Consider the following 16339-nt stretch of genomic DNA (forward strand, 5'->3'; position numbering starts at 1 on the left):
GATATTTTAGAATTCTTTATTTTCTAAGGATGATAAGATTATATTAAATATTTATATGAAATTATATTTATTCTACCTTTTATTGTAGCACCAGAGTATGAATCATGCCAGATTATTTTGTCTCTGCTATTTAAGTCATAAGAGACTCAGTGTTATATTGAATCAGAGCAGTTGTCTATCCTAATAATCTCTTTGACAATGACACTGCTGGAGATGATGGTTGTTTTTCATAAATAACTTCATTCTGATTTTTTGTAAAAAATTCGCATTTGATATCCTTAAGAGATATCTAAAAGTATTTCTTGAAATTTGTCTATATTCAACATATTTCATGGTATACCAATACTTTCATATAATAGAAATTTAATGTAAGCTAGTCAAGACTTCTATCCACTGGAAATATTTATAAATATTTGATATTTTGCAACTTCTCCAGTGTGCTAATACTTTAGTTCTTCTTTGAAGAAGTTTCTGAATAAGATAAAATATTATGTTTAGCATAATTCAGTGCTGTATATTTTATTGTATGCTGTTCTTCATATGATGGTAATCTATAATAAATAGGCTAATAAATCTGATCTGGATTATCTATTTTGATGTAACCAAACTTTGTTGCCTATTTGCCTTTCTTTTCTTTAATTTAAAGTGATGCCATCTTATTTTCTTATTTTAAGACAGTAATTCAGTCAATGTTAACTTTATCTGTAAATAGTCATTGTGATTTTACCAAACTTTGTGATTTTAAACACTGAACCACATCTTTTTTTTTTTTTAATTTAAACTAGGTGTAACCCTTAGTAATTCTTTTTTTTTTTTTTTAAAGATTTCATTTATTTGACAGACAGAGATCACAAATAGGCAGAGAGGCAGATAGAGAGGGAAGCAGGCTCCCCGCTGAGCAGAGAGCCCAATGCGGGGCTCGATCCTGGGACCCTGGGACCCTGGGACCCTGGGACCATGACCTGAGCTGAAAGCAGAGGCTTTTACCCACTGAGCCACCCTGGTGTCCCACCCTTAGTAATTCTTAAAACTTGGGCTTTACCATTGCTTTTCACGATTTTATTTCATTAGTCACAGAAACCAAATATTATTGGTTTTTATTGGCCACTTAAGTGTTGACACTGGTGGTGTTGAAACATATTTCTAAGGAGAATAGTATTTCACTTATCAATTACTGCATAACAAACCACCCCAAGGTTTAGTGGCTTAAACACCAGTAATTTATTATTTCTTACCATTTTCAGTGTTGACTGAGTCAATCTTCTGCCTTGTATGGTCTTTGTTGGGATGCTAGGAAAGCAGGGTAGTCTCAAATGGCCCCCACACATGACTGGCAATGGATGCTGGTTGCTGGGCCCTAGTCCTTAGTTCTCCTTAAGGGTATGTCTCTGATGTTAATTGGGCTTCCTCACAGTAAGATAGCGGGATTCTATAAAGGAATGTTCTGAAACATAAAGGCTGAGATTCTGGAGTTACCCAGAATTACTTCTGTCCATTCTGTTGGTCAAAACAGGTCACAAGACCAGCTCAGATCAAGTAGAGGGGCAATAGGTTTTATTTCTTTGTGGACGAAATCACACTATAAAAGAGCAAATGGGATGGGATATATTGTTGTAGCCAATTTTGGAAACTCAGACTCTATCACAGGGAATATAATTTTTCTTCTGAATTTAGTTGTTTGCCATTCCACATTTCACAAACTGGTATGGTCAGGCATATAGTAATATAAGCTGACTTATATTAGAACTCACTATTTTCTCAGGTAAACATGATAATGTTAACATCACATGATAATTCAGCAGTTAAATGAGATGATTTGTTTGGAAGTACACTGCATAGAGATGGAAATTCAGTTACTCCTCTCCCACCCTTTTTCCATGTTTTCATGTTTGATTAATATACGTATATATTTGTGATGAGAGTACTTAAAAGTATGTTTTTAATGACAAGTAATAATTTATCTAAAGTCTTACCAGTCCTATCAAGGCATATTGATAGCTGGACTCTGAATAAAATTCATAAAGATCATATAATTTATAGGTCTTCTAAGTATCTATTTAATGCAAAATTCTTTATAAGCTGTCTATATGGCCTGTTTTTAGCATAAGGAACTGTTGTCTATAGAAAAGTTTAAACAAATTGGCTGTCCTTATTTGCCATAGTTCTACATTCTATTCTGCCTTCCATTTTTCAGAAAAGTCTTGCAACTTTTCCTAAGCAGTTTTTTTAGGACATCTTCCAGAATTTGTTTATGACCTAATGTATAATAAGTCCTTCACATAGGAATTAACAAACTGAATCAGAGAAAGAAGTCTGAAGAGATACATAATTTTCCAGTGGTCATTTATAAGAAGGGCATGGGGATACTATACTTTCTTTGCTCAAGAAAGCGAAGAATTGTTCTTAGTACTAATTGTCAAAAGTTTGATTCTGTTTGAGTCAGCTATTGTTTGTCCCCATCTCAGTAGTCACCAGTGCCATGAACCTGTCATATTGTCAGTACATAGTTTTGGTCACCAGGTGAGCAAGTCCTAGAAAACCAGTACTGCTTGTATAAAAATAAGTGAAAGCCAGTGTCCTGTTTTGCTCTTAAAGACCAGAGTGAAGGGCGCCTGGGTGGCTCAGTGGGTTAAGCCGCTGCCTTCGGCTCAGGTCATGATCTCGGGGTCCTGGGATCGAGTCCCGCATGGGGCTCTCTGCTCAGCAGGGAGCCTGCTTCCCTCTATCTCCTTCTCTGCCTGCCTCTCCATCTACTTGTGATCTCTCTCTGTCAAATAAATAAATAAAATCTTAAAAAAAAAAAAAAGACCAGAGTAAAGAGGATATTGATTTGGCTTTAAAAAATATCTACAAAGATACAAATTAAATATCATATTTAATATAACAGGCAATTGAAAGAATGGAGATAAAAAAAGGAAGTTTGGACAGTAGTAATGTTAGATATTAGAATAGAATTCCACGGAGAATATTTGAAAGAATTGAGCATATGACCATATTATGGATTGTGTGGGAAGCACTGAAGGTGAGAATAAGACAAAAGAAATGGAGTCAGTTTTGTCAAGTCTGCCTACTAAAAGGGGGAATGTTTCATTTCCTCTAAGAAATTAGTAACATTTAAATCTTGCTTCATCCTAATTTTGAGCACTGACTTTATAAGTGCTTTTTGGGAGACGCTTTTAAGTTTTATGTAAAGCATTATCTTCTGTACGCAACACACAATGGGCACCTTTAAAACTACCTATTTGTGTAACCCTTAATTTGCATAATATGTTCATGTATATTACTGTATTTGCTTAATTCAAAGAAATCAACAATTGAAAGGCACATTTTTTAACTTAATAACTTTGCCTCTTGTTTTTGGAAAACTGAAATACTTTTGTTGGGGGATGGAGGAGCATTGTATCTAGGGATTATTCTAAATTACTTTTAGCCACAAGCAATGTAGCCACATGCTACTCTTGACCCCTAAAATCTTTAGGATTGATAGCATACTTCTGAGGCACATCTAGCAATTACTTTGGCTTGGTTTCCATTTCCTATTTAAACTGGTAGTTTTTTTTTTTAAACTAATTATATTATCTATTACTAGAAGTTAAATATCATTCAGAAGAATTTAACATTATGTTAAAACTCAACTGTATATGGTTCTATCAATGCAGATAACTGAGGTGACAGATAAAAGGTATATTCTTGGTTCTGGCAGGGCTCTTCTGATATCTACTCTAGGACTCCTCCTGGTCTAAAAAAAGTTAAATTGAAAAAAATACACATTTTGGAGTTGAAAAAATATAGAGTACTTATTTTTTTCCCTCCTGAAACCTACATAAGGAAGACAGAACAGGTATTGGATAGTGTTATTAAGGTAAAGAATTGGAGTGTTTGAGACTTAAAGTCGCATAATAAGTAGTAGATCTTGGACAGATCTTCAATATTCCTGGGTAAGTGTACTGTCAACTGTACTGTGCTGCCTTTTCAACAAGTTATCAATTAACTTCAATTTCAGGAGATTCACTATTCAACAAATATTTATTAAAAGCTGTTTTTGTATGTCTGACATTATGTTAAATTATATTGTGAGACAGTTGATAAAACAATAAAGATCTGTGTGCTCACAAAACCAAAAACGTTGAAAAAGACTGAAACTCAACAAATAATTACAAGGACATGAACGTTAAGAGAGAGACTAGGGTGATGTGAGAGTACATCAAGAGCAAACCAAACGGCCTGGAATGAGGGCAGTGTTGATGGTCAAGTCAGGCAAGGACAAGAGAAATAACTTTTTGGCTGAAATGCAAAGAATCAGCATGAGTCAAAGAGCATTGCAGGTAGCAGAAATAGTGTCTGCAAAAGCAAAAGAACTAAAAGGATTCCGCTGTTAGCTGAGCATTGAGAAGAAGGAGGAATAAAGATAGAAAAGAATGCAGTAAAGAGATGATGTGATCTTGTTCAGGATTTTAGCCTTTATCCTAGAGGCTACTGAGAAGCCTTGAAAGGGTCTTAAGCAGAGGCATGACATGATTAAATTTTCATTCAAAAAAACATGAATCTGACTGCAGTGAATAAGCTATTTCTGCACATGAGGTTGGAGATGATGGATACAGCTGTTGAGTGGAGAGAAGGTGATAGATTTAAAATTTTTGAGATAGATAAAACCTAAGGATTTGACAGAGATACAAAACCAGTATTATTATTGTTTCATTTGTAGAGTTTGAGTGCAAGATCATCTCTAAAGTCCTTTCAATAACTTGTGCTTGATGTTAGGAAGTGATTATATTATATAATTTAGAAAGCATTATTCCTTAAATAATTTGTGAGTTGAGGTAATTCCTATTGTTTATTTAATTCCATTAAATAGTATAGGGAGAGCTTAATTTCAAAAGAGAATTTGGCATCTTAATTTATATGGCAAAGCATATAAGTAATTTTGTATATACATGGTGTGTGTGCACATATAAAGCATGTTATTTTGTTTATACCACTTGTTAGTCTACATCAGATTTGAAAGTCAACTAATATTTAGGATACTTCTATTTGTTGATTGGTTGAAACTCAGATGAAGAATTTAAACCATTCTCTTTCAAGTAACATTCTATTAAGAAACACTTTTTCTGGGGCGCCTGGGTGGCTCACTGGGTTAAAGCCTCTGCCTTCAGCTCAGGTCTATGATCCTGGGGTCCTGGGATCAAGCCCCGCATCGGGCTCTCTGCTCAGCGGGGAGCCTCCTTCCTCCTCCCTCTCTGCCTGCCTCTCTGCCTACTTGTGATCTCTGTCTGTCAAATAAATAAATTAATTAATTAAAAAAAAAAGCTTTTTCTTTATTATGAATAAAAGTTATTGCTGGATCATTTTGTTTTAGAAACAGACTCCTAGTTAAATTAGAAGATTCAAGAAGACAAAGTTTTAGAAACATATTTCCCTGAATGCCTTTAAGAGCTGCTTTATTTTCTTAACTAACAGTTTCTTTTGTATACTTCTGGCTGTTATTAGCTGTTATATCAGGCGTAGTGTAATCAAATACCTATAAGCATTTTTGACTATGAAGAATTAGGCCATTTAGGGAAATATATGGAGATTGGATTTCTAGAAAGTCTGTGCTCATCTCAGTGGGGCAGGGAACAGCTAGTATTCTATTCTGCTTGATTGTGGCCATGTAAGTATTCACACTGATTGTTGCCAAGTTTTTCAGTTTTTCAGCAAGATCCTAAAATACATATCTTTATGCAAATTAGTTGGTTACTAATTCAGATGTTTTAAAAATACTTTAGCTCTGCTGTGCAAAATATGCCTGTGGAATATATTTGGTCCACAGGTCTCTGTTTTAAATCCTCTGCTTTATGGAGGTCTTCTGTATATAGGTAAAAGATCAAATTATTCCGAGGCAAAGTAAATGTCAAATATAAGGGAGGAAAAGAAAGGGAAGAAAAGAAAGAGAAGATACTTTTTATGAAAAGGACGAAACTAATTATCTAGGTGGTATTTTTAGTTTAAACTGAGTTCAAAGAGAAATTCATTGTCCCCAGAATAATTTTATATGCTCAGAACATATTTCTAACAGGTTCAACTATCTGAATATGGATAACTGGAATGGGAGTATGTAGCGTATAGGAAGCCAGTGAACTAGAGCGAAGTCTAGTGGTTCTCTCTTAAGCAGTTAAGAGTAAATTACAGCAGAAATAAGAGATGTGACATCAAAAATCAGACTATAGCAATCTGAGTAGATGATGGACCCATAAAAGCATATTTGACTTTTATATTAATGATCAAAAAAAGGCCCAATTGTTTGGCGCACTCTGATGTTTTAAATACTGCCCTCCCAATAACATATATGATACATGATCATTGTAGGCAATTAAGAAAATACACAAAAGTCACATAGAGCACTTTTTTTTAAAATCCAGGAAAGGTAAAAATAGATTTCATAATTTCCTGAAATAATTTAGAACTTGGTGGTTTTTTTTTTTTTTCTAAAAGTTAGTTTCCAAATTCTTCTGATTTTGGCTTAAATAAAAATATTAATTGCCTCATGTAAGAAAACACCTTAAGTAAGACATACGTTGTTAGTTAAGCCAGTGGCTCCTTGACTTCTTCAGGGACACAGTTTGTCTTTCTGTTCTACTCTGTCTACACAGTATTGCCTTTCTCCCAATGCTGTGGTTATAGAATGGCTACCAGTTGCAGTCAGAATTATGTGTTTCTTCTTTCAGATCCAGAGAGAGAAGATAACTTCACTTTCAAGGGCAATATAGCTTTTTTTTCATTCCCCTAAGCAGTTACCCTTTACCTTCACCTCTGATTGCTTCTCATTGTCCTAAATTTGTCTAATCGAGAAATACCTAAACTAATCACTAGGAAGGGGGGGATGGGCTTACCATAATAATGGGTTAAACTCATGGTGGTGTAGGCTCCTAGCTCAGGGTCAGTCAGCTTTCCCTGAGGTGTATTGAACTAGTAGAGAGACTTGGACACTGAATCAAATCATAGATCATTAGGAAGGGGAAAGCAAGGGAAGGCTGGATAAGCCCTCTGCATGGTCCATGATAGGTACTTTAAGAAGTATGTGTTATCTGGAACTTTAGAAGTACCCCCGGGAAGCCCCACCAATACTGGGTAGAATGAGGTGGGTCTGTGGTGAGTGTGTGCTGTCTCCTGTTCCAGCACCCTCATTAGCTAAATTTTTATAGCTACTGAGGACTTTTTTCTCAAAAATTTTCTTGTCACTTAAGAGACAGTTCTGTAGAATAAACGGTATGGACCACAAACAGAATAAACAGTTCCTTAAATAAGCTTTCCTTTGAAAAAATGTATATTCTCCTTCTGCTCTTCAAAGGATTTTTATACCATCGTTTCTGAAATAGGTAGTGTTATCCTTACAAAACAAAAATATATGTTTTTAACATTTTAAAAATCTTTGTGTAGAAAATGCTAATTATATATTTTTAAGCACCTATCATTTTGGCTAAAGTATTTTTTTTTACTAAATTGTGTAACCAGCTGACCATGTATTTCATTTCTCTCAGTTTTCAGATTTCTAAATATTAGCCAAATATTTAGTATCTGGGTCACATTGTCATTACAAACAAATCTAGGCCAAAATGGGTTATGCTTCTCAGTTGCCAGCTTTAGTTTCTCTGTTTGACCAGGCCTGACTTTCTGTTATTTGTTTCCCTTTCAACTACACTTGATTTGTTTCATGGAGTGCTATGTTAGTTCCTTGTGTGGAACTGGGTCTCTTTTGGCTCCCCCAGCCCCGAATCAAGGTAACGGAGCAAATAAATAACTGCGATGTTTTAGAATTATGACAGTGCAGAGAGGGTCACACCTGTTAAATGACCTACTGCAGTGCTAATGATTGTGTGAGACCTTGTTTAAGATGCTAAGGAAACTGTGTCTGAGCATAGAAGCTGTAACATTTCTTAAAGATTCGACCTGTATGCAGATATTGAGAACATCAAAACTCATAAAGACCCTGTGAAAATCTTCAATGTAAATTTGTTCCACTTGTCATACTAGATGTGACAGCATCTTTCTTCAAGTTAAAATGAGAAGTCTTAAGTGTTATGGTATCAGAGATAAGGGAAGAGAGAAGGAAAGTATATTAGAACAACAAATATTTCACCTGCATTTTTGAAGAAGTAAAGGCTGTAAAAGACTATTTTGAAATATTTTTAACTTTGAAAGTAGTATAGTTTATGGCAGTTTTTGTGTTAATTCAGGGCCCATAGTTTTGCTGAAGTTAAGAACTTTGTACCTTTTGGGATTTTTAATGCTGTTTTTCCCTCTAAATTAGTAATGCTTGATTTCACAACTGCTGTATCCTGTTGTGAAAATATAAAATGATAGCGTGTATACTTCTTGAAGGTTTCTAGATAAAATAAATTTGTTATGATTAGATACTCAATTAGTATATTTTCCAGATGATAGATGCTTAACTTCTTTGATTGTGAAAACATTTCATCTGAACCATTCTTACTGTACAGTATCTTAGAAAGACTAACATATCTTAATGACTCTGGATTGTTGAGGGATATTTGTTAACACAGTGTCTTCAGGGGTACTGAGGTATGTCATAGGGCCATTTGTCTTTAACAATAAGCAGTTTTCAGTAACTATTCTTTTGAGTTTTGTTAAATGGTGTTTCTATTTTTCAAAGCTGGATATTAATTCTTATGGCTACTAGAATGCAGAGAAGGGTATTTGTGAATTAAGTAAGAGAAAGAAGATTCTTAATAGGCTTGAAGAGCACTTCAGTGAGGGAAGTACTTGGACTTCATGATGTTTACTTTTATTTCACTTGGTGCCTCCCCTCTGTTTAATGAGACTACTCCCTTATAGCCAGCCCCTACCACTTTTTTTCCCCAAAAAGCATGGTACTTGGTACGTGTTCCAGTTATTATAAGAAGGTTAGGCTTAGATTTTGGAGCTAGACAAACAATGATGGGGATTGTAATTGGATCATTTAATAGCACCAGAATCTTAGACAAGTTCATAGCTCTAAAATGAGTATGTTATACCAATCTCTCAGGGTTGTGAGGATTTAAAAATAATGGATTTTGAATCTAGTGTTGGAGGTACTTTAACAAATGCTAGTTCCCTTTCCTCATGTTTTAAAATAAGTGACCCACTTACTTTGGAAATGATACTTGCTTGTTTTAGTATGATACTATAATGATTAATGAGTCAGTGTCCCTAAAATATGGTAGTTTTTAATATCTTTTAAATCAGAAATAAATGGTATATGACAATGTATTGTTGATTAATTTGGTTGGTCATATGAATGAAATGAGGTGGAATTTTTTTAAGACAACTGCAAATTCAGAAGCAAGAAATTTTTTAAAATAAAACGTGGGAAACATTTTTTTTTCAGCTAGTAAGATTAATCATATTGGAATATTTTGCTGGTATCTTCAGAGAGTTCGTAAACTAATGTAATGAGTGCTGTTTCTTTAGTGAAAAGGTGAATGTTAACCTGGAAACCATGTAGATAAGTTAAAAACCCCATAGAGTTCTCAAGGCCGTTTTGTATTTACTAGGCCACATCAATGATGTATCCTATTGCAGCATGCTTCAGTAATCTGAAACAATCCTGCCTGGGTGCTCCAGTAAATCATGTATTTACTGTTACGAAGTTTTATAATAATCCATAGCTTTTAGCTAATCCATTTACAGATCAGATCCTGAGGATATCATGTACTTAATAAATATACATCTAGTGCCATTAAGTTTCGATAGTATGGGAGGGGAAAAAAACAAAAAAGCATATAAGGAGCTGTCTCACAATAAATCAAAGATGTGATTTAAAATTTTCTTATGTTCAAGAATGATGTATGAAATTTAAGGTGATTTCAGGGTAACAAAGCAAGGATTCTCACTTCCAAAGGAAATAAATGAGCTTTATTATTGGGTTTTGTTCCAAAATACAGTCTTGTGATTGTTTTGGTAGTGGTAGGGTAGAATTAATTTGTTTAGCATCATTGCCTGTTTGAAAGAGTTTTGGTGAGTGGTGAATGATTTTTTAGGTGTTGCCTAATGAGTCCTCTGACTTTTGAGACCAGTTCAACTAAAAGCATGTTGTTTCACTAGAAACATGACTTATGACTTGAGAGACAATGAAATCTCATGAGAGTTAGTAGCCAAATTTTATTCATACAACGAAATCAAAGCAGCCTTTTGACTATTTCTTTTTATATTTCCCATTTATAAATATTCTGAACCTCTCTTTTTGCCCATTTTTACACCGTTGGGATTCATTACATCACCTGAAGCAGTCAAAATAAGACTTTTTATGAGATTAAGAGTCACTTATGGTTTGTCTCCCTCCCAATCCCAAACTGAGGGTTGCTGGGGGGAGGGGGTTTGGGAGAAGGGGGTGGGATTATGGACATTGGGGAGGGTATGTGCTTTGGTGAGTGCTGTGAAGTGTGTAAACCTGGTGATTCACAGACCTGTACCCCTGGGGATAAAAATATATGTTTATAAAAAATAAAAATTAAAAATTAAAAAAATAAGACTTTTTATTTCTAATGTTATCTGTGTAGGTGCTTGAATTGCTAGACAGTCCTATGAAAAACTGAATAAAATTGGTTGCCAGTGAAAGAAAAATAGAAGTGATGTCATGGCAAATTCTCAGAAATAGTCTTTTCTATAAAAAGATTTGATATAATTGTATATATTCCTCAAACCCGTGTTCTTAGTCTATAAGTTTGATATAAAACCGAATCTATGCCTTAAAGCTTATAAAAGGGTTTAATTTAGTCATACAACTTTACTTCTCTTACTTTATGAATTGGTTCTTTGTGTTTGCTGGGGCTGATGACTTGGATGTTTGAGATTTACTTTGGAGGTTAAAAAGTTGAAATCTTTCTAACAAAATTATATCTCTTGCTGAGTTGCTACTATTTCTTTCCCTGATTATAGTAAAAAAAATAAAAAGGTATTTGTTCTTGAGAGGTCTTAATTTTGCTCCTGACTACCTATGTGACTTTGCACAAATAATGTCATATTCCTGGAACTGTTTCTTTGTTTATAAAATTAGAGGTAGTGTTAAAATTTAAAACTCTTCTAAATAGATTAGTAGGATATATTTAAGATCTATACAAACACATAAACACATTGACAGGTCCCTTGCTGCTCATGATTACTAGAATATGAAAATTGTTTTTTTATGTTAGGTGCATTATTGATAATGTTACTCACACTGAGGATATCATTGTGTGCATTTTTGTTTCATGATTTTGTTAATCTGATAGTACTCTTCAGGATTATGTATCTTGTATTAAAAATTAACTTACTTCCATTATGATTGGAATTATTAGGGTGAGTGACATACATAAGCAAGTTGAGAATTGTTTCACTTGTACTGAAGACCCATTTTAAAAAAAAATATACCCAGTATTCTGTAATTTCATTTGGCTAAATAATAGATCTTTGACCTTCTTCCAGAGTAAGGACATGACAATGTCTATAGTTGTATTCTGAATTAGTTTTTGCTTTGTGGGTTTCATTGGGCTATATAAGAATAAAGTGGTTGTCTATTTTCTGCTTTAAAAATGTTCTTGTTATAAAGTCTTCTCAGATCAGCATCACATATCACAAACCTATTCAAACAATTTAAGCTGCCCCAGTATGCTTGTTTCTTTCATGGAAATCGAACCATTTGTATGCCTTTGTGAGCTGTTTCTCTCCTCCTTACACCTGCATGTTAAGTTGTAGATGATAAACTTGCTGAGAAAGGAATTTAATCTTTTCCTTGTATCTCTTAGTAGCCAGGAAAGAATTCTGTTAGTCACTGAATAGTTTATAAATGTTATTACTATTGAGAATTTTGGATTAAAATTACTGGATAAAATGAGCCTTTTCTAGGATATCAAATTTGGGTCAGTGTGAATAACTCAAAGAGGTAGCAGTTTTGTTAAATGACGTAAGTCAGTTTACCTTGATTTAACCATAAATTGATTATTCACCTTATATACTCTCATATACTATTTAGTATCAGGTTATTGGTAGTGGAAAGACTGTTGAGGGGTAGGTTGGATAGATGTGCACATGCTCATACACATGTGCTCTTGTATGTGTATGAGAGATAGTGTGGGCACATGGAATATATGGGAATTAGGGGTACATGTTAAATTTGGCATTCTAATCTGAGTATTACAGAATTATCTAGTTATGTGCACCTAATTTTAGACTACTGCCATTCAGTAACAACTTCTGATCAATGGTAAATGTGATAATTCAGGAAGATAAGGACGTTTTCCATTCCTTTCAGATTTTCTTTTTAGCTTTATTCTGTTGTATATTTTCCAAATACCTAACTTATCAAAGATAAATAATTACTAAAATGGGTCAACTTCTGTTGCTGGCAGAGTTGATTGGAGCTCTGCAGCATATCTTAACAACGTATAGGGACAATTTAATATGCCTAATATTTGAGAAGCATTAAAATAAACTATAAAACTTAACAATCATAAAGTTTAGTGATCAAAAGTCATATATAATTAACAGGCTGTATACAAAGATTAGCTATAATAATTGAGAGAAAAAGAGACTAAATTTGGTACAGAAAAGGAGCTGATTTGTTTTGATACTATAATTAGAAGTTTGTATCCATAAATTTTTTTTTTGTATCCATAGATTTTTGTCTTCTCAGTACAAAGAATGATATTTGTAGGCAGGGTATAACCTTTAACTTCTTGTGGTATGTACTCCTACAAGTAGTTGATGATTTAGTAAATATTTTATGAATGTAGATGATACTATTAAAATGTTTCCAAATATTACAATTAGTTTTAAGGTAGAGTCAGTGTTTGACAGAATATAAATTTTGAGACTCTATAATTTATAGATAGATCATTGAATACATGCCATCTTTATTATGTGTTAATTTGGATTACAAAATAATTGGGGGAACTTTATTTAAAAAAACTGAAGTTCACTTAAAACTGTTCTCTAAAGAGATTAGAATTTTAGAGGGTTTTTTCTTTCTTTTGTCCTAGCATTTCTTCTTAAACATAATGTTTGACTACTTGAAAGGAGATAAATCAAAGTCACTCACTTTATATTCCAGTTTAGAATCATTGCTCATTTTCAGTTGGTGGGTATGGAAACAACTTAATAAAGTTTGGGTAATTTAGTTTCAGTTTAAATTCTCAACTGGCAATTGGCCGAAAACTCCCATCAGAAGACGTGAGCATCCAAATGTCCTTTTGTGATTTGGCTACTGTCTGCTTGACATAGGAAGGCCCTATCAAGAAAAAACTAATGGAGTGATTAACTATCAAAAGAAAATCAATGGTAAGAGTTTTCATTTAAATTATAATATGTGTGTGTATGTGTGTATATAAAACATACCAACATTATTTGAATTAAAATTTTAGAACTTTAAAAATCTAGGACAAATATTTGAATTTATATGTCTGTGACTTACATTTGTAATAAAATAAATGCAAAGAATGGTTTTATAGATGTTTTATATGCTTAATGTTGATAAGAAAAATTAAAATTATGAAAAATCAGTTATATAATTCATATAGTTTAACAGATTCAGCTTTTTTGTAGTTCTGTAAAAAACATGCTATTAAAAAATAGCATATTATAAATATTATAAATATTGTTTGAGTGAAGCTTAACATTTTTCAAAAACGAATTTATACCAAACTGAATTAGATGCTTCTTACTAAAGTAAATGTCATAAGTTTTGCAGTAGAATAGTCTATTGATCTTTGTTTTGTTTTTTACTTCCACTGTAAAATGATTGGGGGGGCAGGGGGAGAAAAAACACATCATGTAATGAAATCCACTTTAACATTAGGTCTTTAAAACTGTATCATTGCTACTATATCTCTGGAAAATAATAAATGGACAGGATTAGATGTCTGTATAGCTAAAATGAAGTGGATTATCTATCCATAATATAGCACAGTATCAAATTTCGGTGATAAAACCAGACCTTTCACACCTGCCTTACACAGGTTTGCATTGAGAAAATAATTTAAGTTAGATGCTTCAAGTGACCTTAAACCTAATATTTTTATTCTCTTTGTATTGCTTCCTTTATATCCCTTTATTTGGACATCTGTGTCCTATCAGATTTGTGATTAATAATGTTCACTTTGGACAGGAGTGGAAGTAGTAGCTTAGAAAGGTTGAAATAAAAAATTGCTGTTTATCAGAGCTTATTTTAGTATCCTCATGGACATAGTAGCTTTGTGATAACTGGATAATGGGTGATAAAGCTCAGATATTAATAATATACTGTGATCCTTGTCAAACTTACAATCTTTGAGATTGACATAGTTTGAGTAATTTTTCTGCTCAATTAGAGATGTCAAAATGATGGTAACTGAATGTGACCATGTTTTTAACTATTTTCTAGAGCTTAAGTAATAACCATATCAGGAATTGCACATGTGGCAAACACCTAGCACAGCATCTGTCATTATGTAAGCATTCAAATATTGACAGTGAACTAAGTACTCTAGACGGCAACATCTGTCCTTCAATCCATCTACCTCGTAATTCCAATTTTTATAGATTGTCTGTTATGTGTCATTCATTCAGCTAGGTGCTGAGGATAAAATGGCACTGTTAAAAACAGAGATACTTTCTAACTGCTCTTGAACTTCCACTGTAGATAGTAATTACAGTGTAGAAAAAATTATACAGACAAATGTAAAATTGCAACTGGAACCAGTACTTTGGAAAAGCAGAAGTTGCTATGAGCTATAATTCTTACAGGAGGCTTTAACATTTCAGGATTGAATGCAATGAATGAGGGACCCTGATTTCTTCAGCGGAATTTAAGCTAATTAAAAGATGTCAACCATAAAATAACTGCTCTCCTCTCTTAGCAACTGTTCCATTCTGTTATCAAGCTAGTACAGGGATTTATTTATCACTCCTTTTACATCATTGACTTGTTACATGTAGACATTTCTTAATGGCAGTATGTTTTTTCCTTAATCAACTTTTATCCCTTTTAGAAAGAAAATGTAAAATTTATATTTCTATTATATATTACACACACATTTACTAAATTTTTGGAAATAAAATGGGAGAACATTTGGAGGCCGAAATGTGTACACTTTCTCTATGGGACACATGGAATCTCATCTAAGGGAAAGACCCTAGTGATGTTTGAGGAATTATAAAATTGGTTGTTTTATGTGTTCAATCTGTCAACATTTTTAAAAGCTCTCATTGAAGACTAGCTGTTTTCTAATCATCTGATAGTATAAACAAATTGAATCAGAGAATCAATCTAGTATGCAACTAAAATTTGAAAAACTTAGTTTTACAAAAGCAATGATCTTTCCCTAACTTACTACTAAAATATGTAAGCTATTTAAAATATTTTAAAAATGTCTTTTTCATTGATCTATATGTCTGTTTTTGTGCCAGTACCATGCTGTCTTGATGATGACAGCTTTGTAATATAGCAAAATCAAAGTTAAGTCCATTGTTAACTTTTAACTTAAAATTATCATGTTGAATTTCATCTCTATATTGATGTCTAAATTTAGTTTTTTGATTTGATTTGTATTCTCAGTATTCTGATTTGAAGTTCTTAGCTCAAATACCTAGGGAGGTCTGCTTATCAGTGCCGGACAAGATGTCCTTTCCATACCGCCCAGGAGAGTCTTGAGGGAAATGTTCCTTGCTGGGTAATATGCCTTGCAATGCCCATGACATTCCATTTTTTTTTACAACTCTTTTTTGCTTCTGTGCAGTTTGCTTTGATTGGTCTGTGATGTCAGCTGGACAATTGGGCATTAGCCACACAACAGTATTTTAAAGATGTAGATATTTAAGCATCACAGTTGGAAGATGATACATAACATTTCTTTTACTGAAATGAATGAAAAATAAACTTGTTTCTAAGCAAACAAAGGTCTACCAGACATTATCAGTTTTTAATTATATAACTTTTAAATATAACAATGTATTATCTGATTGGGTACATTATATAATGGCTTCTGTTTGGAATTTTGGGGCTACTACTGACAAAAGAGGTGATGATTAATGAAGGTGTTTAATTGGAAAGGAAAACTTTAATAAAAGTTAGTGTTTACATTTGTTGGAAGGAAAAGAACATTTTCAGTTCATTATATAAGGAAGAACCTTTTAACTGTGAAAAATAAAATAGAATGCCTTCTAGAATCTATTCTTTTAAGAATCTATGACAGAAATGTATGAAGCAGGAATTCTTGCTGATCTAAGAATCATTAATATTAATATTAATCATTATATAATAATCCATAAGGATTATTATTATTGTTATAATCCATAAGGATTATTTGGAGAAAATTTGTGGCACCTTAAAATTAACAGTCAGATAATAAGT

At 33.1% G+C, this 16339-nt stretch overlaps 1 protein-coding gene across 11 annotated transcripts in view; it reads left to right on the plus strand.

The window, feature by feature from the left end:
- ZEB1 (zinc finger E-box binding homeobox 1) overlaps window positions 1-16339 on the plus strand; it is a 192099-nt gene that overhangs the window by 28801 nt on the left and 146959 nt on the right. For 3 of the 11 annotated variants that reach the window (XM_059184209.1, XM_059184203.1, XM_059184205.1), the window contains exon 2: window positions 13131-13290. The exons of the other annotated variants lie outside the window; for them this stretch is intronic. The gene's annotated coding sequence lies outside the window, so the exon portion shown is untranslated. The remainder of the gene's footprint in view (window positions 1-13130; window positions 13291-16339) is intronic. 11 annotated transcript variants of the gene reach the window in all.

This window comes from Mustela lutreola, chromosome 8 (assembly GCF_030435805.1).
Source record: "Mustela lutreola isolate mMusLut2 chromosome 8, mMusLut2.pri, whole genome shotgun sequence".
NCBI classification, from domain to species: Eukaryota; Metazoa; Chordata; class Mammalia; order Carnivora; family Mustelidae; genus Mustela; species Mustela lutreola.